Below are 27,696 nucleotides of genomic sequence, written 5' to 3'. Positions count from 1 at the left end.
GAGCAGCAGGAAATGCTAGCAGAATGCTTGGGTGTATAGGGAGAGGAATTACCAGTAGAAAGAGGGAGGTGCTCATGCCGCTCTACAGAGCACTAGTGAGACCTCATTTGGAGTATTGTGCGCAGTACTGGAGACCATATCTCCAGAAGGATATTGATACTTTGGAGAGAGTTCAGAGAAGAGCTACTAAACTGGTACATGGATTGCAGGATAAAACTTACCAGGAAAGATTAAAGGACCTTAACATGTATAGCTTGGAAGAAAGACGAGACAGAGGGGATATGATAGAAACTTTTAAATACATAAAGGGAATCAACAAGGTAAAAGAGGAGAGAATATTTAAAAGAAGAAAAACTGCTACAAGAGGACATAGATTTAAGTTAGAGGGGCAAAGGTTTAAAAGTAATATCAGGAAGTATTACTTTACTGAGAGAGTAGTGGATGCATGGAATAGCCTTCCTGCAGAAGTGGTAGCTGCAAATACAGTGGAGGAGTTTAAGCATGCATGGGATAGGCATAAGGCCATCCTTCATATAAGATAGGGCCAGGGGCTATCCATAGTACTCAGTATATTGGGCAGACTAGATGGGCCAAATGGATCTTATCTGCCGACACATTCTATGTTTATGATCCACTCCTGATATTGGCTTCCAAAACTCTTTAGAAAAATGCAGAGAAGGGAGGCTATAGAGATTTCTGCCAGAAAATGCTGCGGTGATGAACTCAACAGAACAGTTCAGAATGCACCTGGATGTATTTCTGGGGGTGTAATAACATTACACATTGTATTTACTGGTTTCTGGCTATGATTTTTTAATCCAGGGATTTATATTTGGAGTCAGTGTAAAATATATATACATTTTAGTAGTAAGTTTTTTGCCTTCCTCTGATCAGCATAGCAGAATGATAGGCTGAACTAGATGGATGCAGGTCTTTTTCAGCCTTAGGCCGAGTTCACACGAACGTGCCTGTGCTGCGGCCCGCAAATAGCGGGCCGCAATGCACGATCGCCGGCCGTAGGTCAGCCGCATCGGATCGCGGACCCATTCACTTTAATGGGTCCGTGGCCGTTTCGCTAAAAGATAGAACAAGTCCTATCTTTTAGCGGAACGGAAGTACGGGACGTAACCCCACGGAGGCACTCCCTAGTGCTTCCGAGGGGTCCCGTCCCGTGCGGCCAATTCGCGATTCCGGATTTGCGGACCCATTGAAGTGAATGGGTCCGCATCCGTGATGTGGAATTCACACGGAACTGTGGCCGTGTATTGCGGCCCGCAATTTGCGGGCCGCAATACGGCCACAGATCACACACGTTCGTGTGAACTTAGCCTTACAGACTACATTACTGTGATACAGTCCAGACCCTTTAGAAGACAAATTACTTGGCCTGTATGTAGATGATATTTTCATTGTAGTGGGGCCGCCACTGCTCTGACATCTCTGCAACTGAAATTGGAATGATACATCTGAATAGTGTTGTTTCTGAGGATTTCAGAAAGCTCCATTGAGAAGAATGCAATAGTCACAGAAATTTCTGCAACAAGGGTTGAGAGTTGAGCGGTGGAAGAAGAAATTGAGTATGTAGATAAATTGGGGTAGAGCATTACCATGGGACCCCATAGCTAAATTTGTAATTGGACCCCACATAATGATGATCTTGAGAAGCTAAGAATTCAAGATGTGAAAGGCTTATGAGCTGCATTTAATTTCCCTCTCACTATCTCTGTTGTGAAATGAGCCCCATGCAAACAGTGAGATGCATTTTAAAGAACATTGGTGCATTTATAGGATTCACCTATACCTAGTCTGGTACTAGTTAATCTGTTGCAGCTAGAGATGAGCGAATTTCATATTTTGAAATTCGTTCACACTTCGTTTGTTGGTAAAACGTGAATTGTGTTATGGATCCTTTTACTATGGACCATAACGCAATTCTATGACGGAATGCATAACGGAATGCGTTTAGAGGCATTCTGTTATTCATTCCGTCATAATAAAAGAGGACTCCCCTGCATAATAGAAACGGGACGGATCCGTTTTGCATCCCTTCTATTATGACGGAATGAATAACGGAATGCCTCTAAAGTCATTCCGTTATGTGTTCCGTCATAGAATTGCATTATGGTCCGTGGTAACGGAATCCATAACGCAATTCACCTTTCACTAACAAACGAAGTGTGAACGAATTTCATGAGCGGAAATTCGCTCCTCTCTAGTTGTAGCATTCTCTCATTGCTGTCACTGACTGTTTTACAGTATGTCGAAATTGAATGGACATGCTGTGGATTTGCCGCTGCGTGTATTACAGTACCAGCAATGTGTATGGGATTGTAAGAAATCTCATTCACATGGTGCAAACAAACAAAAAATACATCTTGAGACCATATTGACGTGCAGTGCAGATTTTAAATTGACAGCATGCCAAGTTATGCTACAGATTTCCACCACGGATTTCACCCTTTAAACTACAGGGGGTAAAATCAATGGCAAATCTGTATGAGTTTGACAGAGTTTTGTTACTGCATTTATGTCCCTTGTGAACGTACCCGTAACGTGTAACGCAGACTTCATGCTGTTTGCACAGTGCCCATGACTGCTCCACCTGGAAACAATGTAATATTCTGCTGGGTACTTGTTACTTCATCTGCGGAGCTGCCTCTAAGGGTACTTTCACACTAGCGTTATTCTTTTCCGGCATAGAGTTCCGTCAAAAGGGCTCAATGCCGGAAAAGAACTGATCAGTTATATCCCAATGCATTCTGAATGGATAGAAATCCGTTCAGTTTGCATCAGTATGCCTTCCATTCAGTTACTGTCAGGCATTTTGGCCGGACATAATACCGCAGCATGCTGCCGTATTATGTGCGTCCAAAATGCCTGATCATTCGCTGGAATGCCGGCATTAATTCCCATTAACTTGCATTAGTGCCGGATCCAGCATTGCAAAACAACTGAAGCGGAGAGATGGATCCGTTCTTGCAATGCATTTGTAGACGGATCCGCACCTGGATCCGTCTACAAATGCTGTCAGTTGTCACACTGATCGGCGGATCTGGCAGGCAGCTCCAACGACGGAACTGCCTGCCTGATCACATTAACGCTAGTGTGAAAGTACCCTAAGGAAATAATTTTAAATAAAAATCTGCAACTTTTCATACTTCATGTTTAAAGGGGTTATCCCATCTTAGACAATGGGGGCATATCACTAGGATATGCCCCCATTGTCTGATAGGTGCGGGTCCCACCTCTGGGACCCGCAACTACAAGGAGAACGGAGCGGAGAAAGTTGAGGAGGGCGCACTGCGCTGGCTCGGCTATTTCCGTCGGCCCCATAGAAATGAATGGGAGCGGTGGCCGCTCATGCGCAGTGCGCTCCCATTCACTTCAATGGGAGAGGCGGGGAGCCACAACTCTCCCGCGATCTGTTTTCCTTGTAGGTGCAGGTCCCAGAGGTGGGACCCGCACCTATGGTCTAAGATGGGATAACCCCTTTAAATTTCTTACCATTTTCTCAAAATCTCTGCTCACTTTTAGGCTACGTCTACACGACGACATTTGTCGCGCGACATTTTGCTGTTAAAGGGGTTGTCTCATCTCAGACAATGAGGTCATATCGCTAGGATATGCCCCTATTGTCTAATAGGTGTGGGTCCCACTGCTGGGACCTGCACCTATATCACGAATGGAACCCCGAAAGTGGTGGAGGGTGATGACTCGTCTATTTCCATTAGAAGTGAATGGAGTGGTGTCTGGTCATACGTGGTGCACTTCCATTCGCTTTTATGGGGAAAGCGCTTGGTGGTGGCCGGGCCGGAGTCCTCAAGCCACCACTTTGCAGGGCCCGCACCTATAAGACAATGGGGGCATATCCTAGTGATATGCCCCCATTATCTGAGATGAGACAACCCCTTTAACAAGCTTGTTCCAACTCACTAAGGCTACGTCTACACGACGACATATGTCGCGCGACAGATAGGGCACAACTACACTGCAACATTTGTCGCGCGACATTTTGTTGCACTAATGTCGCGCGACAATTTTTATAATGGCAGTCTATGGTGTCGCACTGCAACATGCAACATACTGCGACGCAACAGTCGCAGAAAATCCATTTGAGATGGATTTTTCTGCGACTGTTGCGTCGCAGCATGTTGCATGTTGCAGTGCGACACCATAGACTGCCATTATAAAAATTGTCGCGCGACATTAGTGCAACAAAATGTCGCGCGACAAATGTTGCAGTGTAGTTGTGCCCTATCTGTCGCGCGACAAATGTCGTCGTGTAGACGTAGCCTTAGTGAGTTGGAACAAGCTTGTTAAAGGGGTTGTCTCATCTCAGATAATGGGGGCATATCACTAGGATATGCCCCCATTGTCTTATAGGTGCGGGCCCTGCAAAGTGGTGGCTTGAGGACTCCGGCCCGGCCACCACCAAGCGCTTTCCCCATAAAAGCGAATGGGAGTGCACCACGTATGACCAGACACCACTCCATTCACTTCTAATGGAAATAGCCGAGTCATCACCCTCCACCACTTTCGGGGCTCCATTCGTGATATAGGTGCAGGTCCCAGCAGTGGGACCCACACCTATCAGACAATAGGGGCATATCCTAGCGATATGACCTCATTGTCTGAGATGAGACAACCCCTTTTAACATCTAGAGGTCAAAAAGATCTAATATTTTTAGGGAACAATTGGTTACACAATTGTTCAATCAATCCAATCCAGTCTAGACATTCTGCTGTGAGCTATAGTTTCTCTGATTGATACGTTTTATCTGGGCTGATACATTGTAGCAAACTCGGGACAGGAGATACTGCTGATGAGTTTAGGTGACAGAGGATTCAATTGTAGTAAACCTTCAACTGTGAGAAGTATTAGGTCTGTATAAGATGATAAGCATCTCTAAAATGGTGGCTGCTGAGACCACCATTCCTCAGAATGGTACTTTCCTGCACAGTGAGTGGCCATGAACACTGCCGTGAAGAAAAAATGCCATGAGGACCTCTGTCCCTTCATTTTGTGGATCTTCTTTGGACCCCACCAATGAGAATTCTAGTGATATGCCACAGCATTCAATGATGGTTAGAAAAACCTTCTGTACATATACTTTAGATAGATCTGCTTTGTCTATAAGACATGACCCTTTATATTCTTTTGTTCAAATAATGGACTGTGGGGTAGGGATATTGATGGATCTTAGACTGGTTGTAGGTCTGACATCCCTCTAGAATTTGCTATGAATGTTCCAGCTCTGTTAGACCATGAGGAATACTTTGATGTATTTAGTTCAGTTTAGCTTTTTCTTGAAAAAAAAGTTTATTTGCATAAAGAAATGATTAGCAAAGGTTATGTCAAGATAAAGAGCCTTAAACATCTGGTTTCATTTAAACCCAGCAGAGATTTGAACTGGTGCAGCAGTGTCTTATCGTGTGCACAGGAGCTTGTGGAACGTAACATTTGGTCAATCTGTAATCCTGCAGAGCGACATCTAGACTGACCCATGGGTCAGTGAGGTCTCGCACTTAGCACAGCAGTGCATTAATATTGTTAGAAATGATGCACATATAAAGGAATATTGTGACCGTGTAGGCATTAGAATGAAATGGGGCCTCCTAGCTTAGAGGGTTGGATAATAGGTTGGGGCTCATCTCCATTGAGCAGAGGACTGGAATGTGAACACTTACTTTTGTAATGAAGGAGGGCTAGGGCACGCCATAAGTAGTACAGGGCAAGGGCACACGCCACAGCAAGGGAAGTGAGGGTATGCCATAGGAAGAGTTTGCCATAGGGAAGGGGAGGCAAGTAACTGCCATTGTAGTATGGACAAGTAAAAGTTTTCCACTTTTGCCTGGAATGCATATATTCCAACTAGGTTGTGATTACCTCAATTGCCTGCAGTATTTTGTGTTCAGCCCCAGGCTATTACTGCAGCAAATTTTCTAGGCTGGTATCCGAACAGCTTATTAAATTTAGAAGATTCAATGCTGCACTTCTCACAGAGACCCCTGGACATCCTTCATCAGTACAAATTATTAGGATGTTTGATAATGAAGAGAATCTGTATGTCTATCTTCAAGATTTTGGGTAGGAAACCTGAGAAGACTGTACTTGTCTTTGAATGGCCCATTGATTATTAATTTCAGTCACCTTTCCCTCCATGCTGACCAAAGGTGATGCAGATGTCATTGTCTTCTATTAAACCCTCATATCAAGTGTCTAGTTGAGTTCCATATACAAAATTATGGACTGTCTGTGCCAATAGTCTGGTTTTCTTTACTGAACTTTTTACCTTCAGTTGTAGCGCCATTGTAGCTGACTATTACTATTTTTATGAATTCAATGTAGTTAATTATGGGTTTGGTTTGATCAGTGGATTAGGTAATGGATTACAAAATTATTAATAGATTAATAATAAAAAAAATATATATTACCTTCGTGAGCCCCTTCAGTTCCAGCAAAACTACTTCACTGGCCTTTTCTGTCCTGGCTGCAGCAGGAGATGTGCCCATATTCCGCTGAGGCTAGTGATTGGCTGCAGTGGTCATGTGCAGTAGACAGTACATCATCCAGCCAAAATATGATGTCATGACTGCAGCGATAGAGAAGAGAGGAACGGTGGGGCTGGAATAGAGGGGATTAGGAAGGTAAATATATCATTTTTATTATTAATCTGATAGGTTTCCTGATGGTTAAAATATGATCACACGACCAAGATGGTGCACCCTATATTTTGGGTCCTCTAGCAGGGTATATGTTGAGGCAGGGTCACATTAATGGGGTATTCACATGACTATCAATTTTTGGTCCACAAATTGCCTATCCGCAAAATATGGATGTGGTCCGCGTGTATCCCGCACTTGCCCATTGTCTCGCACATCCCTATTGCAACAATGTCTATTCATGTCCGCAAATTGGACAAGAAAAGGACATGTTCTATAATGTGCAATGGACATACAGATGCGGACATAATGGGTTTGCATCCAATCTGCAAAAAATGCAGAACGGAAGCAGACTAGAAATATGGTCATGTAAATGGGGCTTAATACTGAGCGGCATCTCTACTTGCCGCAATACGGCCACGGATCACACACGTTCGTGTGAACTTAGCCTTACAGATCTGGCCACTGAAGGTGAGTGTAGGGTGCAAAACACAGCAGACACCCGCCATGTATGGAGTGGGCTCAACTGCAAAGTCTGCTCTATTCACATTATATGTCTTTTTTTTTCTGGAGGACCTGTCCTGTCTTGCATTATACAAACAACCCATTGATTTGAAAGGGGTTGCTCCAGAGGGGCAATGAAGCATAGTGGACTGCAAGGAAACTGAACACTGAGAGACTAGCAGGGGGCACTTTGTGAGGTGCATAATGTCAAAAGGCTGATTTAAAAATTAGTTTCCTAAAATGGAGAACTTTTTAAGCAATTTGCTTCAAGGTATGGCAACTGGACCCATGGCCTAAGCCTCGGAGTCTTGAAGGCCTCAAGTTGCATATCAGAACATTTGTAGGATGTACTGTATGTATAGAAAATCGTGTCCAGTGTATGTAATTTTTTAGAGATGCTAGAGAAATTTAATGGGGTATTTTTGATGTGAAGAGCCTGAAGATTACTTTGGGTCAAACATCTGTTTGAGCCACTGAACAGAAAGTTCATATTGCACTACATGCATTAACTAGTTTGTATTCAATTAACCACCTGTCCTACAGTCCTACTGTAGTTTGTTCATATTCATGTTTTTAGTAATCTAGAGGAAGAACTAATTGGAAACACCCGTTTCCAAACTATGAAAATACAAATTACCCCCTTGTCTAGACCAGATTTTCAGTTCTATCATATATTAAACACACTTGGCCATCTTCTTTGCTAGGATCCGTCATCTAGATTTCTAGAAGACTATTTTGCTTTCCTTTTTCCCTTTGCCTTGTTCTTCAACAATGATATTTTAATTCGGAGACCCAAATATGTACTTATTCCCCTATGGTGCAGTGTTCTGGAATGTAGCCACCTTGTGCACATTCCATGAATGTGGGAATACTAGTAAATATTCCTGATGCAATAGGGAGTTTGAAGTTAGACATGGGTCATAAATGATGAATATTGTTGCCTTTTATGTGCTTATTAATTGAGATCATCCAAAAGTAAGAACATTTCAGTCTCCTTGGAGTCTTGGCGCTTCGTGACCTGCATGATGTTTCTCACTGTTTGCAGTAATATTGCTACACCACACAATCTGGGAAGGATAAATGCAGACCTTGACTTGTGATCTTAAAAGTTTTAAAGGGGCCACATAATCTAGTCTATTTTTAAATAAATTTGCATCTACTTAACCCTTACTACTCAACTAATACACGTTTTTGCCTAGTGCAAGGCCTGAGGAGACAAAGCATGATGCAGGAATTCTACACCAGGGATGCTCAACCTGCGGCCCTCCAGCTGTTGCAAAACTACAACTCCCACCATGCCCTTCTGTAGGCTGATAGCTGTAGGGTGTCCGGGAATGATGGGAGTTGTAGTTTTGCAACAGCTGGAGGGCTGCAGATTGAGCATGCCTGTTCTACACCATATAAATAATCCTAGTGTCATGCTTCAGCTGTCAAGTTACGCACTAGGTTTAACAAAGTTAGGGCTCATTCACACGGCCGTAGGTGGGCCGTTTCGTGCATTGGCGACCGCAATTTGTGGTCCCCAATGCACGGGCAACCTCCGTACGGCCGCCAGGATGAATCCACACCCATTCAACTTGAATGAGTTTGCATTCGTCCTTTCCGCAAAAAGACAGAGCAAGTTTTATCTTTTTGCGGAACAGAAGTGCGGAACAGAACCCCGCGGAAGCACTCCGTAGTGCTTCTGTAGTGTTCCATTCGGTGATTCCGTTCCGCATCTCTGGATTTGTGAACCCATTGAAGTGAATGGGTCCGCATCAGTGATGCGGAATGCACACGGAACGGTGCCAGTGTATTGCGGATCCGCAAATGCGGTCCGCAATGTGGCAATGGGCAGAACACGATCGTGTACATGAGCCCTTAGCGGGGTCTTGGGATTTGTGCATCTCTACTGAAAAGCTGCATTTACAGAGCGAATGCTGACCTCTGCCAATCTTGATATATGATTAATGATCAATATCCGATGAAATATGTGATGACATATCCTGAGGATTTTTCTTTCTGACCCCCAATTTTTTTTAATAATAATGTTCACGGTCACAGAGCTGTGTGAGAGCTCATTTTAGCAGGGTATTCTGCAGTTTTCATTTATATAATTTTGGGGTGTGTATGACTTTTTGATCAGTTTTTATTTAATTTCTTGGGGGAGGTGAAGTGAAGGAAGAAGGGCAAATCAGCCATTTAGATTTTTTTCTGTTATAGCATACACCATACATAATAAATATATTTGTGCAGTGCAAAATTATCTTTTTTTATTGTTTATAAATGTTTAGTTTTATTTTGGAGAAAAGGAGTGATTTGAATTTTTTATATTAGGCGACCTTTAGCAGCATGGTGGCTCAGTAATTAGCTGTTGCCTTGCAGCGCTGGGGTCCTTGGTTCAAATCCAACCAAGGGCAACATCTGAATGGGGTTTGTATGTTCTCCTCGTGTTTGCATGGGTTTCCTCCCACACTCCAAAGACATACAGTGCTATATAATGGAATATAATAATAAATCTGAAGATCACTTTTCCCATACACTACTGTGATGTAATCCAGTAGTGAATGGGAAATTCAGTACATACTTATGGAGAATTGCGACCCGCAGGTGTCCATAGGAATATACTGTACGTGTGATAGGTCAGGCTAGAGACTGCTGAAGGCTACCAATCAACACCAATGAATGGCTTCCCCAGTACAGGGAAGTCGTTTTGTGCCCCAAAGCATCTGAAGGGTGAAATGTCTATGATCTGTGGTATTGCTGATTGCAAACATTAGCCTTGGGAGTCTGCTATGTGAAACAGCAGAAACTCGGCGGCTAAGTGCAGACTTCCGACGTACGTGTATGACTGATGTCCAGAAGGGGTTAAGCCAATACAAAAGTCCTTTAATCATTGAATTCGGGTTTTTCATTCAGTCTCATTGCAACAAGTGTAGAAAATCCAGCTCCTAGCCACTGTTGAAACAAGTCAGTTTATGAAATGTGTTCCCTAATAGGTATTCTACAATTAATTATGAGTGGTGTTTTTGTAAAGTGGAAGCATTTAGGAAGCAGAAGCTTAGCCACAAAGTGTCAGACCACGTAAAATGAAAGAGCAGGGTCATCAAGTTCTGCACATAGTACATAAAAGTAATTTATGCTCTGCTGACTCCATAACTGAAGAACTCCAAACCCCCTCTGGAATTAACATCAGCACAAAAACTGTGCCAGGAGCTATATATGATATGGGTTTCCATGGCCAAGCAGCTGTATTTAAGCCTTACATCAGCAAGCACAATGCCAAGCGTCAGATGGAGTGGTGTAAAGCAGCCGCCACTGGGCTCTAAAACAATGGAAACGTGTTCTGTGGAGTGATGAGCCACACTTCTCTATCTGGCAGTCTGATGAATGGATCTTCGTTTGCCAAATGCTAAGAGAACAATACCTGCCTGACTGCATTGTGCCATATGTAAAAGTTCGATGGAGGAGGGATAATGCTGTGGCGTTGTTTTTCATGAGTTGGCCTAGGCCACTTAGTTACAGTGAATGGGAAGACATTTTGGGACAATTGTATACTCCCAACTTTGTGGGAACAGTTTGGAGAAGGTTCTTTTCTGTTCCATCATGACTGTGGTTCATTGCTGTCATGCCCCGTCCTGACGGTGTGCGGAGGTCGGCCAGAATAGCAGCACGAGTTTAGTGTTTTTTGTTTTGGAGCTGTGCTGGATCCGCCTCCCATCAGGTGCACTGGGTGGGGTTATGAGTTTAAATAGCATTCCACCCCAGTGCTCTGAGCGGATTATATTAATCACTTTGGTCTTGGAAGCTAGAAAGGAAGGTTGTCTGTTCCAGCGCAGAGAGATAAGTGTGGTTTCTTGTTTGATTGTTTGGTGTCATCTCTCCCATCCAGGTTCTGTGCGAGCAGGCTGCTCCTATTTCCCCTCTTCACCATCTCAGGGAATTTAGGGTGTTTCAGTCCAGGCACGAGGACACATCATACCTACCACAAAGGTCTGCATGTGGGCTGAGCAGTGCAGGGAGAGAGGTCAGGGATAAGTTAGGAGGTGACCCTTGATAAGTTAGGAGGTGACCCTTCCCCTGCCTCTCGCCTAGAGCCTGGTTGGTGGTTTAACTGTTAGTCTGAGTGCACGTTCGCCGGGACATTATAATCCGCCCAAAACTTTGACTGTCATTGCTCAGCGGTTTTGTAATGGCGTCAATTGAGGCATTAGTTGACCGCATGCAGAGGCTATCCCTAGAGGTTGCGGAGCTGCGTGGTTCGGTCACACGATGTCAGAATGCCCTGGCATCAGGTGCAGGTCAAGTTTGTGTGGAGCCTAAAGTGGCTCTTCCTGATCGATTTTCAGGGGGTACGGATGACTTTGTCCGTTTTAGAGAGTCCTGCAAATTGTACTTTCGGCTGCGTCCATCTTCATCAGGTGGTGAGGGTCAGAGGATATGAATAATTATTTCTCTGCTTAAAGGGGACACGCAATCCTTGGCCTTTTCTCTGCCGCCTGGTTCTCGGGCCCTCCGGTCGGTGGAGGAATTTTTTAAGGCTCTGGGATTGATCTACGATGACCCAGATCGTGTCTCGATGGCAGAGTCGAGATTACGTAATTTATTTCAGGGGGAACATACTGCAGAGGCTTATTGTGTTGAATTCAGGAGATGGGCTACTGAATCAGAGTGGAATGATCCTGCGTTACGTAGACAGTTTTGTCAGGGGTTATCTGAAAGACTGAAGGATGCCCTTGCTTTTCATGAATACCCAGACTCTTTGGAGAACACCATGTCGTTAGCAGTACGGCTAGACAGACGTATCAGAGAGAGGTATAGGGCTTCTCCTGCACGAGGTATCCCTTCTGTGAGTGGTTTCGTCTCTACTGCCTCCCCGGGTGATGTTACAGGTATCGCGGGGGTAGCGGAGGAACCCATGCAATTGAGTCAGATTTCTTTCCATTCGGATAGTAGAGACTTTAGGAAATCGCACAAACTATGTTACTATTGTGGAAAGAGTGGTCATTTTGTTTTTGCTTGTCCTTATGTTAAACCACAGGTGTTAGAGAAAAAGAAAAAAAAAACTTCCCTGACACATGAATGGTGTGGTGGAGCAGGCAGGTATGCAAGCTCCCTGCAGTTCCCGTTTTCTCCTTCCAGCTATGGTGGCGCTGGAGTCAAGAAATGTTTTTTTAGAGGTGTTCCTTGATTGTGGTGCTGGTGTAAACCTAATTGACTTTCTTTTCCTTCAAGATTTAGGACTAAGTACTTGCACTTTAGAGAACGAGATTTGTGTTTTTGCAATTGATTCCTCCCCTCTTTCTCAAAGAAGCCTTACTCACATTGTTCATGGTATTCACTTAACCCCTTAAGGACATAGGACGTACCGGTACGCCCTATTTCCCGAGTCCTTAAGGACCAAGGACGTACCGGTACGTCCTGACTTTTAAATCGGGATTCCGGCGCCCGAGGGGTTAAACGGAACGGGATTTCGGCTGAAATCCTTCAGCCGGCATCCTGTGACAACGCCAGGGGGGGTGATGTGACCCCCCCGTGTCGGCGATCGCAGCAAACCGCAGGTCAATTCAGACCTGCGGTTTGCTGCGCTTTTTGCAGTTTCTGATGCCCGCGGTCCCTGACCGCGGGGATCAGAAACTTTTGAGTGCCTATAATCTTTATTTTTCACCCCCCCCTGCACCCCTGCATGATTTGATGCCGGCGGGTGGTGCGGGGGGGGTGTCGCAGGCGGTGGGGGCGTTGCGGGAGGCGGGCGGTGCGGCAGGCGGGATCGCGATCCCCCGCCCGCCTCCCCATGAACGATCGTTGGTGTCTAGTGGTTGTACCAGGGTGCCAGCACATTGCTGGCACCCTGGTATAAACGGCTGACATCTGTGAAGATGTCAGCCGTTTAACCCTTTCCATACCGCGGTCCGTACGGACCGCTGTATGGAAAAAGTTATCTGTCATCGGTCAGGGAGCTCCCTCCCTCTCCATCGGGGGGCTGCTGTGCCTTTGCAGCCCCCCGATGGAGAGGGAGAGAGCACCCAGAGAGCCCCCCTTAGCCCCGTGCTTACCCTTCCCCGTCTGCGAAGTTCTGAGCAGACGGGGAGGGTTCCCATGGCAACAGGACGCCTGCTCAGGCGTCCTGCTGTCCATGGTGCTGAACAGATCTATGCTGAAAGCATAGATCTGTTCAGTGTAAGTAAAATACAGTACAGAACAATATATATTGTTCTGTACTGTATTATACAGACATCAGACCCACTGGATCTTCAAGAACCAAGCGGGTCTGGGTCAAAAAAATGTAAAAAAAAAAGTGAAAAAAGTTAAGATAAAAAAAAAACATTTATCACTGAATAAAAATTAAAAAAATAAAATAAACTACACATATTAGGTATCGCCGCGTCCGTAACGACCTGATCTATAAAATGGTCATGTTACTTTCCCCGCACGGTGAACGCCATAAAAATAAAAAAATAAAAACTATGAGAAAATTGAAATTTTGCCCACCTTACTTCCCAAAAAAGGTAATAAAAGTGATCAAAAAAGTCGCATGTACGCCAAAATAGTACCAATCAAACCGTCATCTCATCCCGCAAAAAATGAGACCCTACTCAAGATAATAGCCCAAAAGCTGAAAAAACTATGGCTCTTAGACTATGGAAACACTAAAACATGATTTTTTTTTGTTTCAAAAATGAAATCATTGTGTAAAACTTACATAAATAAAAAAAAAGTATACATATTAGGTATCGCCGCGTCCGTATCGACCGGCTCTATAAAAATATCACATGACCTAACCCCTCAGATGACCACCGTAAAAAAATAAAAATAAAAACAGTGTAAAAAAAGCCATTTTTTGCCATCTTACGTCACAAAAAGTGTAATAGCAAGCGATCAAAAAGTCATATGCACCCCAAAATAGTGCCAATCAAACAGTCATCTCATCCCGCAAAAAATGAGACCCTACTCAAGATAATCGCCCAAAAACTGAAAAAACTATGGCTCTTAGACTATGGAGACAAAAAACATTTTTTTGGTTTTAAAAATGAAATCATTGTATAAAACTTACATAAATAAAAAAAAATGTATACATATTAGGTATCGCCGCGTCCGTGACAACCTGCTCTATAAAATTACCCCATGATCTAACCTGTCAGATGAATGTTGTAAATAACAAAAAAAAAAACGTGCCAAAAAAGCTATTTCTTGTTACCTTGCTGCACAAAAAGTGTAATATAGAGCAACCAAAAATCATATGTACCCTAAACTAGTACCAACAAAACTGCCACCCTATCCCGTAGTTTCTAAAATGGAGTCACTTTTTTGGAGTTTCCACTCTAGGGGTGCATCAGGGGGGCTTCAAATGGGACATGGTGTCAAAAAAAACAGTCCAGCAAAATCTGCCTTCCAAAAACCGTATGGCATTCCTTTCCTTCTGCGCCCTGCCGTGTGCCCGTACAGCAGTTTACGACCACATATGGGGTGTTTCTGTAAACTACAGAATCAGGGCCATAAATAATGAGTTTTGTTTGGCTGTTAACCCTTGCTTTGTAACTGGAAAAAAAATATTAAAATGGAAAATCTGCCAAAAATTTGAAATTTTGAAATTGTGTCTCTATTTTCCATTAAATCTTGTGCAACACCTAAAGGGTTAACAACGTTTGTAAAATCAGTTTTGAATACCTTGAGGGGTGTAGTTTCTTAGATGGGGTCACTTTTATGGAGTTTATAATCTAGGGGTGCATCAGGGGGCTTCAAATGGGACATGGTGTCAAAAAAACAGTCCAGCAAAATCAGCCTTCCAAAAACCAAACGGCGCACCTTTCACTCTACGCCCTACTGTGTGCCCGTACAGTAGTTTACGGCCACATATGGGGTGTTTCTGTAAACAGCAGAGTCAGGGCAATAAAGATACAGTCTTGTTTGGCTGTTAACCCTTGCTTTGTTAGTGGAAAAAATGGGTTAAAATTGAAAATTAGGCAAAAAAATGAAATTCTCAAATTTCATCCCCATTTGCCAATAACTCTTGTGCAACACCTAAAGGGTTAACGACGTATGTGAAATCAGTTTTGAATACCTTGAGGGGTGTAGTTTCTTAGATGGGGTCACTTTTAGGGAGTTTCTCCTCTAGGGGTGCATCAGGGGGCTTCAAATGGGACATGGTGTCAAAAAACCAGTCCATAAAAATCAGCCTTCCAAAAACCATACGGCGCACCTTTCCCTCTACGCCCCGCTGTGTGGCCGTACAGTAGTTTACGGCCACATATTGGGTGTTTCTGTAAACGGCAGAGTCAGGGCAATAAAGATACAGTCTTGTTTGGCTGTTAACCCTTGCTTTGTTAGTGGAAAAAATGGGTTAAAATGAAAAATTAGACAAAAAAATTAAATTCTCAAATTTCCTCCCCATTTGCCAATAACTCTTGTGCAACACCTAAAGGGTTAATAATGTATGCAAAATCAGTTTTGAATACCTTGAGGGGTGTAGTTTCTTAGATGGGGTCATTTTTGGGTGGTTTCTATTATGTAAGCCTCGCAAATCGACTTCAGACCTGAACTGGTCCCTAAAAATTTAGTTTTTGTAAATTTCTGAAAAATTTCAAGATTTGCTTCTAAACTTCTAAGCCTTATAACATCCCCAAAAAATAAAATATCATTCCCAAAACAATTCACACATGAAGTAGACATATGGGGAATGTAAAGTCATCACAATTTTTTGGGGTATTACTATGTATTACAGAAGTAGAGAAACTGAAACTTTGAAATTTGCAAATTTTTCCAAATTTTTGGTAAATTAGGTATTTTTTTGTGGAAAAAAAATAATTTTTTTGACTTCATTTTACCAGTGTCATGAAGTACAATATGTGACGAAAAAACAATCTCAGAATGGCCTGGATAAGTCAAAGCGTTTTAAAGTTATTAGCACTTAAAGTGACACTGGTCAGATTTCCAAAAAATGGCCTGGTCCTTAAGGTGAAAATGAGCCCGGTCCTTAAGGGGTTAAGGGTGGGTGATTCACATGTGGAAATTATTTCTTGTTTTGTCTTGAAGGATTTGCCAGCTCCTATAGTTTTGGGGTTGCCATGGTTGACTAAACATAACCCAATTATAGACTGGCAAGCGAGACAAATCATCGGTTGGAGTGAGTTTTGTTCGGATAATTGTTTTGGCACTTCTATCTCTGGTGTGTCCACTTTGGCTTTACCTCCGTATCTCTCAGATTTTGCTGATGTCTTTTCGGAGGGTGGGGCTCAGGAATTGCCCCCTCATCGTGACTATGATTGTCCAGTCAATCTCGTCCCAGGGGCTAAGTTGCCAAAGTCTCGGCTTTATAACCTTTCTCAACCCGAAAGAGAGGTCATGCGAAGGTATATCGCCGAGAGTTTGGCAAAAGGGCATATTAGACCATCTAAGTCTCCAGTGGCAGTGGGGTTGTTCTTTGTGAAGAAAAAGGATGGATCACTGAGACCGTGTTTGGATTTCCGGGAATTGAACCGTATTACAGTCCGGGATCCATATCCCCTGCCTTTGATCTCTGACCTTTTTGATCAGATTGTTGGAGCCAAGGTGTTCTCCAAGTTGGATTTGAGAGGGGCCTACAATCTGATCAGAATCAAGGAGGGGGATGAGTGGAAAACGGCCTTCAATACGCACGAGGGTCATGTTGAGAACCTGGCTATGCCTTTTGGGTTGACGAACGCGCCAGCAGTATTTCAGCAATTCGTAAATTACATTTTTCATCATTTGGTGGGGAGGTTCGTAGTAGTTTACCTGGATGATATTTTAATTTATTCTCCTGATCTGAAGACCCATCAGGATCATGTGAGACAGGTTTTGACGATCCTTCGGGAGAATAAATTATATGCTAAATTGGAGAAATGTTTGTTTGCGGTGCAAGAGCTTCTGTTCTTGGGATACCTGCTTTCTGATTCTGGTTTTCGTATGGACCCCGAGAAGGTCCGGGCGGTTCTGGAATGGGACCGACCAGAGAATCAGAAAGCCTTGATGCGGTTCTTGGGGTTTACAAATTATTATAGAAAATTTATTTCAAACTATTCTACCATAGTAAAACCTCTCACTGATATGACCAAGAAGGGCGCCGACGTCTCTGTCTGGTCGGATGAGGCATTGCAGGCCTTTTCGGCTATTAAGGAGCATTTTGCGTCCGCTCCCATTCTGGTGCAGCCGGATGTGTGTCAGCCATTTGTAGTGGAGGTTGATGCATCAGAGGTGGGGGTTGGAGCGGTACTGTCACAGGGTTCATCCCCGGGCAAGTGGATCCCGTGTGCCTTTTTCTCCAAGAAGCTCTCGGTCGCCGAGAGGAATTATGATGTTGGAGATAGAGAGTTGTTGGCTATCAAGTTGGCCTTTGAGGAATGGTGCCACTGGTTGGAGGGGGCAGTTCACCCCGTTACGGTATATACAGACCATAAGAATTTGGCATACCTGCAATCTGCCAAGCGTCTGAACCCTAGGCAAGCCAGATGGTCACTGTTTTTTACCAGGTTCAATTTTGTGGTTACCGTACCTTTCGCCCAGGGGTCAAGAACATCAAGGCAGATGCCTTGTCTCGCAGCTTTCCTGGGGGAGGTGATTCAGAGGATCCTGCGCCGATTTTAGCGGATGGGGTGGTGGTCTCCGCTCTATACCCTGAATTGGAGATGGAGGTGTTGGGAGCCCAGGAGGGGGCTCCTGGTTCTTGTCCCCCAGGGAGGTTGTTTGTTCCTGAGGGCCTGCGATACAAGGTGTTCAAGGAACATCACGATACTGTCCTTGCTGGACATCCTGGTGGTAAGTCCACCTGTGATCTGGTGTCCCGGAGGTTCTGGTGGCCAGGGTTACGTAAGAGCATTGAGAATTACGTGACAACCTGTGAAACCTGCGCTCGGTCAAAGGTTGCTCATACTCGACCGGCTGGTTCACTTCTTCCATTGTCTATTCCGTCTCGTCCTTGGACGCATTTGTCTATGGATTTCATTACGGATCTGCCGAGTTCCTCCGGGAGAACAGTGATTTTGGTGGTGGTTGACCGTTTCAGTAAAATGGCTCACTTTATATCACTAACTAGTCTGCCTAACGCTAAGACTCTGGCACAGATTTTTGTGGATAATATTGTGAAATTGCATGGTATTCCTTCGGATGTGGTCTCTGATAGGGGCACGCAGTTTGTCTCCAGGTTTTGGAGGGCGTTCTGCTCTCGGCTTGACATTCAACTTTCTTTCTCTTCGGCTTTTCATCCGCAGTCGAATGGTCAGATGGAGTGTTCTAATCAAAACCTGGAGACCTACTTGAGGTGTTTTGTGGCTGAGAATTAGGAGGACTGGTGCTCATTCTTGTCCTTAGCAGAATTTGCGTTGAATAACCGTAGACAGGAGTCCACGGGTAAGTCGCCATTTTTTGGCGCATACGGTTTCCATCCTCAGTTTGGTACCTTTTCTGGGACTGGTTCCTCTGGGATGCCAGAGGAGGAGAGATTCTCTTCTGCCTTATCCTCCATCTGGCGGAGGATTCAAGGGAATTTGGAGAAGATGGGTGAGAGGTATAAACGAATGTCTGACAAGAGACGTGTGACTGGTCCGGACCTGTGTGTGGGTGATCTGGTGTGATTATCCACTAAGAATATCAAGTTGAGGGTGCCATCTTGGAAACTGGGTCCAAGATTTATTGGTCCGTATAAAATTTCTGCGGTGATCAATCCTGTAGCGTTTCGGCTGGATCTTCCGCAGACTTGGAGGATCCATGATGTGTTCCACAGGTCGTTACTAAAAAAATTTGTGAAACCAGTGGAACCATCGCCATTGCCTCCTCCTCCTCTTCTGGTCGAGGGAAACTTGGAGTTCGAGATCTCTAGGATTCTCGACTCTAGAATTCTTCGGGGTTCCCTTCAGTACCTGGTGCACTGGAGGGCATACGGCCCTGAGGAGAGGACGTGGGTTCCGGCGCTAGATGTCAACGCCAGCCGACTGGTGAGGGCTTTTTATAGGTCCCATCCGGATAAGGTTGGTCCGGGGTGTCCGGAGGTCACCCGTAGAAGGGGCGGTACTGTCATGCCCCGTCCTGACGGTGTGCGGAGGTCGGCCAGAATAGCAGCACGAGTTTAGTGTTTTGTTTTGGAGCTGTGCTGGATCCGCCTCCCATCAGGTGCACTGGGTGGGGTTATGAGTTTAAATAGCATTCCACCCCAGTGCTCTGAGCGGATTATATTAATCACTTTGGTCTTGGAAGCTAGAAAGGAAGGTTGTCTGTTCCAGCGCAGAGAGATAAGTGTGGTTTCTTGTTTGATTGTTTGGTGTCATCTCTCCCATCCAGGTTCTGTGCGAGCAGGCTGCTCCTATTTCCCCTCTTCACCATCTCAGGGAATTTAGGGTGTTTCAGTCCAGGCACGAGGACACATCATACCTACCACAAAGGTCTGCATGTGGGCTGAGCAGTGCAGGGAGAGAGGTCAGGGATAAGTTAGGAGGTGACCCTTCCCCTGCCTCTCGCCTAGAGCCTGGTTGGTGGTTTAACTGTTAGTCTGAGTGCACGTCCACCATGACATTTGCACAAAGAAAGGTTCATAAATGCTTGGTTTGGTGAGGCTATGGCACAGAGACCTGCTACTTTGGGATGAGCTAGAACAAATTATGGACTAAGCCCTATCATCCAACATTGGTGCCTGACCTAACACATGTTTTTCTGGAAGATGGGCAAAAATTCCCACAGATACACTCCAAAATCTTGTCGAAAGCCTTCCCAGTAGAGTGGAAGCTGTTTTAGCTGCAAAGAGAGGACCAACTATATGGATTTAGAATGGGATGTCATAAAAGCTTCTATAGGTGTAATGTGTAGGTGTCCCAATACTTTTGTCCATATAGTGTATGTTTGCTAATGACTGTATAGAATTGACCTGATATAAATGTGCCTCCCCATTTTGAGATGGTCTCCTTTTAGCAGGAATTGTTTGCCAGGTGTTCTGTACACAGTCAGGATCTGATCTGCTTCTTATATTACCATTTCACTTTGTGTAAATTTCCTGTAGAAGCTTTACCACTTATGTTCTGGTGCCAAGTCGAGGACGACCAGCCAGCAGGATGACAAGTGTGGCCAGGTGCCCGACATGCACAACAACTCTGTCCATTAAGTGCTTGTCTTATCACTTACTCTGATTTATTGAAATGCCCATGAGAAATTGGCCAATTAAGATTATGGAATAAGGCCATAGTACAAACTATAGATGTCTCTGAATTAAAGGGAACCTGTCACCGGGATTTTGTGTATAGAGCTGAGGACATGGGCTGCTAGCACACCCGCAATACTCAGTCTCCATAGCTCTGTGTGCTTTTATTGTGTAAAAAAAACGATTTGATACATATGCAAATTAACCTGAGATGAGTCCTGTACATGAGATGAGTCAGGGACAGGACTCAACTCAGGTTAATTTGCATATGTATCAAATAGTTTTTTTTACACAATAAAAGCACACAGAGCTATGGGGACTGGGTATTGCGGATGTGCTAGCGGTGATCTAGTAACCTATGTCCTACGCTCTATACACAAAATCCCGGTGACAGGTTCCCTTTAAGCTTCTTAGGGTTGTGTGCAAAGGAAACCGTAATTTTTTTTATGAATCCATGGCTGACACCTAGTCTACAGAGTTAAAGAATGTGAAATAATATGAATTGACTTGACCTAATTGCATGTAACTGTGCGACTTAGGCCTCATGCACACGACCGTGCCGTTTTTTGCGGTCCGCAAAGCACGGATCCACAAAAAACGGAAGCCGCCCGCGTGCTTCCGCAATTTGCGGAACGGAACGGGCGGCCCATTGTAGAAATGCCTATTTTTGTCCGCAAAACGGACAAGAATAGGACATGTTCTATTTTTTTTGCTGGGCCACGGAACGGAGCAACTGATGCGGACAGCACACAGAGTGCTGTCCGCATCTTTTGCGGTCCCATTGAAGTGAATGGGTCCGCATCCGAGCTGCAAAAAGTGGCGGCTCGGATGCGGACCCAAACAACGGTCGTGTTCATGAGGCCTTAAAGGGGTTGTTTCACTACAACAACCATGTTCCCCTCTTTGAACAGAGCACATATGCATGTCCAGCGCTCCATTCAAACCGAGGAAACCAGGCCCCTATTCTAGTGATCGTCAGGGGCCCTACAATCAGATACCTATCCTGTGGAAAGGGTTTACAGGTGAAACTCGAAAAATTTGAATATCGTGCAAAAGTCCATTTATTTCAGTAATGCAAATTAAAAGGAATTGCATTAATGCAGCTTAAAATTAGAATTTTGTGAAAAGGTTTAATGTTCTAGGCTCAAAGTGTCACACTCTAGTCAGCTAATTAATCCATACCCCCTGAGCAAAGGGGACCTGAGATTGAGACTTTGGGGTTTCATAAGCTGTAAGCCATAATCATCCAAATTATAACAAATAAAGGCTTGAAATATCTCGCTTTGCATGTAATGAGTCTATCTCATATGTTAGTTTCACCTTTTAAGTTGCATTACTGAAATAAATGAACTTTGCACGATATTCAAATTTTTCGAGTTTCACCTGTAAGTTGCTGTAATGAGACAACCTCCTTAAGCAATTCAAAGGGCACGAGTCAGCAGATTGGTACCTATGAAACTGGCTGACCTGTTGTATGTGCGCTTGGCAGCTGGAAGCCTATGTTTGTCCCATGGTCATATCTGCCCATATTGTTGAGAAAAATGATCTTTTAATATATTCAAATGAGCCTCTAGGAGCAACAGGCTCTGCTCTCTCTGCAACTGCCGTGCCCTCTGCTCTTTGATTGACTTTAGGAGACGTCAGGGCCAGGAGTGATCATGTTTACACTGACTGACTAATGCCCTTTAATGATTAGAGTGGATCTTCACCTTCCCCCTCCCCCTTTGAGGTTATTTGGTTTATTTTCCTCCATGCACTGATTTTGGTGAGCTGTATCGGGCCTGTGCAAATTCAAAGTGGGAAATTGAAACAAGCCCAACTGCAGTGTAAAGCATAAAGCCTTATTCACACGTCAGTGTTTTGGTCAGTGATTGTGAGCCAAAACCAGGGGTGAAGCCTCCACAGACATGAGGTATAAGGGAAAGATCTGCACCTGTTCTGTGTTTAGAGCCAATCTTGGTTTTGGCTCACAATCACTGATGGAAATCACTGACCGAACACTGACGTGTGAATGAGGCTTAAGAGAGAGACTGAGGAAGAGCCTACGCCTTGGAGTGATGAGATGGACTTCACACCACCGCGACCTTATGCCTCATTCACACGTCAGTGTTTGGTCAGTGATTCCCATCAGTGATTTTGAGCCAAAACCAGGTGCAGGTGCTCTAAACACAAGACAGGTGCAGATCTTTCCCTTATATTTTATGGGCTCATGTACACAAGCGTATTTTCTTTCCGTGTCTGTTACATTTTTTTTGTGGACCGTATACGGAACCGTTCATTTCAATGAGTCCGCAAAAAAAGAGAAGGTGCTCGTTTCCGTATGTCCGTATTTCCGTTCCGCAAAAAAATAGAACATGTCCTATTGTCCGCATTACAGACAAGGATGGGACTGTTCTATGAAGGGCCAGCTGTTCCGTTCTGCAAAATACGGAATGCACACGTCATTTGCAAAATACATACGGTCGTGTGCATGAGGCCTATGTCGGTGGAGCCTGGTTTTGTCTCACAATCACTGATGAAATCACTGACCAAAACACTGACGTGTGACTGAGGCTTAATACAGTTAAAAAATATATATTGCTCTCAACATATGGCAACACACAATGTATTTGGTTTTGTGGTAATTGCACTGACACACAGAATGGAGGTACGTAGCACAGGAGGTGTGCAGCAAGCACAGTGAACAAACGAAAAGCAATGGCAAAATATATATATTTTTCCCATCCCCTGATAAAGAATTAATAACAGTGAATCAATAAATTATATGTACCCCAAAAAGGTGCCACTGCAAAAAACATAATTTATCCAGCAAAAAAAAATTAAAAAATTAAATAAAAAATCCCTCATATAGCTATGTTGGCAAAAAAAAAAAATCATAGCTTTTACAAGGATACTACAATGAAAACTTTTTAGCACATATTAATAGCCTATATGTGAATATTCTATGTATTTTATTATTTTGCTTAAAAAGAGGTGGATGGTTTTCTGGATATCACCTTTTGATGTCATTCCATATACTCTAAATGTCCTGGCTCTTTAAAAGGGTTTTCTGAGATTTTTATACTGATGATCTATCCTGTCATCAGTATCTTATAGGTCAGGGTCCAAAGCCCAGGACCCCCACTGATCAGCTGTTTTTAGAAGGCACTGGCGCTCCTTTGAGCGCCTTCTCCTTGGTCACCAAGCACAGCGCGTTATATATAGTATAGCGGCTGTTTTTGGTATCTCAGCTCAGCCCCATTCACTTCTATGGGGCTGAGCTGCTCCTAGACCACATGAATGACGAACGTGACTTTAGTGGCCTAGGAAAAGCAGAGAGAAGGTTGCGGCACTCACTGGCTTCTCAAACAGCTGAAAGGTGGGAGTCCCAGGTGTCAGACCTCCACAAATCAAATACTAATACTGATGAAAATATAGGAAAACCCCTTTAATGAGCTGTCATCCAAAATCTACTGACCTACTATTATACTAATAGATAACATCTACCCCTCACAGCTGCAGTAAAATAACAATAGGTTACCTCTTTATAGGAATTTTATGTCTCTGTGATGACAGATACAAAAGGGCCATATCTGGTATTAAATTCTCAAAGGCTTAGTACTGCTGAAATGAAAAAGCAAAACAACCAAAAAGATAATTTTCTATGAATATTGAATTTAAAAAATATACTCCTTTCTGACGGAAGTGTCCCTTAAGTACCAAACTAGGCTACGTTATTCAGGGGTTAGGACTGCACAACCCTTCTTATCCTTCATAATGTACCACTGTGGCACATGTTTAATGCTTTGAAGTATCTGACATGACAAAATATGGACCTGAATATGGACCTTAGTGTTCTCCTCAGGCTCAGACCATGACTGAGGTCTTACACAATGTATCCTGACCAGGAGTGCTCCCCGTAGAGAAACATCTGAAGTCCGTGAAGTCCTATACAACTTTAAAGCCATGCTTAGCCATATTGGTGCTAGAGATTGATAGATGGTCAGATCATGAGGATTGTGCGGGGTAAGCTGAGCTTTGAAAGGTCCACGTCCAGCTTTCTGGCTGTGGGAGAACACAAGCTCAGCATGCGAAGAAAAGATTATGATCCATTTGTGGGACAGGAAGTTCATCTGTAGCCGCTTAATATTCTGAATGCTTGTCAAAATATCTCGGGCTTGCCGAAACATGCTTGAGAATTGGGTACCCAGGGACATGTGCAGGCAACTTACATAGTGTTGAGTGAACTCAAACTGCAAAGTTTGGGCCCATACCGAACTTTGCGAGTTCGGGTACCCGGACCTGAAACCGAACTTTGCAGCAAAAGTTTGAGTTCGGTGTTTGGGCATTTTAATAAAGCTTGTTGAAAGGCTGCAGGGCAGCCAATCAAAAAGCTTTTAAGCTTGGGCACTTAGAAGTCATCACAGCCATGCCTAGTAATGGCATGTCTGTAATTGACCGGTGCATCATGTGACCCAGCTTCTATACAAGCTGGATTACGTGTAGCACCGCCCATCAGCTCTGAGTAGTGCAGGGATAGGAAGCAGACAGCTGAAGTGAGGAAGAGTGTTAGGAATCTCATCTGGCTATTTATTCTCAGGGTGACCTATAATATTATTATTTTTTGTGGGTAAAATACACCAGCTTTGTATCCCTGACACAGAAATATAATAATTCATCTGGCTTTTAATTCTGTGGGTGATCTTTTGTGGATGCAATGCACCATCTTTGCACCCCTGACACAGAAATATAATAGTTTAATCTATCTGTTAGTTCGGTGGGTGACATATACCCATTTTTCGCAAGCATTATCAGTTAGTGTAATGTGCCGATCCACAGGGGAGAACGTGTGAGGTTCACGGTAGGCCGACGGGTGCAACAGTTCGGGTACTCACGGTTAGCAGATACCTCCAGCAGTGCAGTGAAAGGGAGAACAGCACTGGATTGTCCGGGGCACACTCTATTACAGGGGTCACCGGCCAGGTGGTGATCGAGGTGCCCTTGATGGTGATTGGGTTTCTGAGTGCTTATGCGGCTGGGCCCCTGACTTAAGTGATGTTGTGACGCCAGCACCTTGATGGTGCAAATTAGAGTGGTGGTAGTATGGAGATAGAAGAATGAGGCAGGTTTGAATCCAACTAAGAACTTTACTGTAAACAGAATCTTGTCAATGGTTTTGTCACGGATGGTGTACAGGAAACAAGATAATACAATACAAACAATGACTTACTGGACCCACAACTAAGGAACAAAAGGGAGACCCCTGCAATCGACCTGCCGCTCTCCCTTATTGCTCAGCCTATGCGACCACCCCAAAGGTGGATGGGCGCATATCCACGTACCTCGGCTATCTTAGACCTGAAGGCCCTACAATAGTGAGGGGACACGACCACCGGCTCCCTACACAGACACGGAGGGAGTCAGGGCCACCTGGATCCAGAAAACAGAAAATCATAAATACATAAACAGAACTTATCTTGCAGACGACAGTGGACAGAGAACTGGGAACTGGGAGCTGGGAGCTAGGAACAGCATGCACACACACTCCAGGAAGTAGTATCAGCCGCACACTACTGCCTTATGGGGAGGAATTTAAAGGGAGGTAATCTGTCTGACTGCATGACAGCTGAGATAGACTAACGAGGTGAGGAACAGAAACCAAAACAGAGAAACTCAAGGAGGAGGATCTGGACGGCTCCTGTCAGAGCTTCTCAGCTGTCTGGTTGTGACAGGTTTACATTGAGTTATAAAACAGTCTCTTATAAACATGCAGGTTAGATGTAATGAATCCAAGTACCAGGCTGTACATGTAGTTATGTTTCAGGCTATCGTAGGTAGTTATGTACTCACTGATATTCAGCTCTTTGCCTTGCTTCAGTCTCAGTAGAGGTAGTTCAAGTCTTTATCTTCTACACACAAGTGATGCAACAGATTTCTTATCTGTCCTTAAAATAACTGTGAGGCTGCCGGAAGCTAATAAATCCTTCACCTTCGTACAAAGGTGCCTAGAGCCTAGAATAATAGCTTTGTCCTTCCTTTGTCTTTACACAATAAATTTAGCAAAATCCACTTGATACTCCGGAAGAGTAGACGGTAGAATACAGACTTCACCTCTGCCTATCTTCCTGGCTTGAAACTGAGATATAAATTGTCTCCTCTGGACCGTGGAGTCCAAGAGAGAGCTGAGAGGAGAGTGGACCTGAAAGCACAAATACCCATCCACCCACCACAGGCCATAGCACTAAATGCGCACCTTTATGTTGCCAATTAGGCTTGTGGACACTGAGGATTTCCGCAGCCTGATGGCGGCAGCCGTCCCTCGTTACTAAGTCCCAAGACGCCACTATTTTGCCTGGTGTACCATCCCCACCTTACCACCAGCAAGTGTCCCGTAGCATCACCCGTGCTATGACCAACACAGTTATTGGGAAGGTCCACTTAACGACTGACACATGGACAAGTGCTTGTGGCCAGGGACGCTACATTTCCCTGACAGCACACTGGGTGAACGTTGTGGAGGCCGGGAGCAAGTCATACCCTCGGATGGCAGAGGTGCTACCGACGCCAAGGATTGCTGGCCCTACTTCCATCAGGATTTACGCACACCACCTACATTAGTGGCTGCAACCCCACCTTCTCCTCCTCCGCCTCCTCCTCCTCCACTTCCACCTCTGAATTGTCATCTTGCAGCACAGTCATCTATCAGTCAGTAGCTGGAAGCAGTGTAGCACTGCAGTGGGGAAGCGGCAACAGGCCGTTCTGACACTTATTTGCTTAGGTGACAAACAGCACACTGCCGCACAGCTGTGGCAGGGGATAAGAGACCAGACTGAGCTGTAGCTCTCGCCACTCAACCTACAACCAGGCATGGTTGTGTCTGATAATGGCCGTAACTTGGTGGCGGCTTTCGAGCTTGACAAGCTCACACACATACCATGCCTAGCCCACGTGTTAAACTTAGTGGTTCAGCGGTTTCTCAAAACCTACCCCAATTTGCCTGCTACTGGTGAAGGTGCGCCGCGTGTGTGCCCATTTCTGAAAGTCATCGACAGCTGCCGCCGATCTGGCAGCGCTTGCAGTTGCCAGCTCACTGACTGTTGTGCAATGTGAGCATGCCCTGGAACTCCACGTTCCACATGTTGGCCAGGCTTTGTGAGCAGCAGAGGGCAGTAGTGGAATACCAGCTGCAACATGGTCGTCACCTTTCCAGTCAGCTGCCGCTCTTCACAAGCGAAAAGTGGGCATGGATGTCTGACCTCTTTGAGGTTTTACGCAACTTTGAGGAATCAACACAGACGGTGAGCGGCGATGTCGCTATTATCAGCGTAACCATCCCACTTCTGTGTCTACTGAAACGCTCGCTGCTCACAATGAAGGCGGACTCTTTGCATGTGGAAAGGGGGGAAGACAGTACACAGAGTGATAGCCAG

General features: G+C 44.5%; 1 protein-coding gene across 1 annotated transcript in view; it reads left to right on the top strand.

Moving 5' to 3' along the window:
• Positions 1-27,696, top strand: part of EDN3 (endothelin 3) — a 131,175-nt gene that overhangs the window by 7,233 nt on the left and 96,246 nt on the right. The window lies entirely within an intron of this gene.

Source organism: Bufo bufo, chromosome 6 (assembly GCF_905171765.1).
Source record: "Bufo bufo chromosome 6, aBufBuf1.1, whole genome shotgun sequence".
Taxonomy (NCBI): Eukaryota; Metazoa; Chordata; class Amphibia; order Anura; family Bufonidae; genus Bufo; species Bufo bufo.
This window is presented reverse-complemented; position numbering and strand designations above follow the sequence as displayed.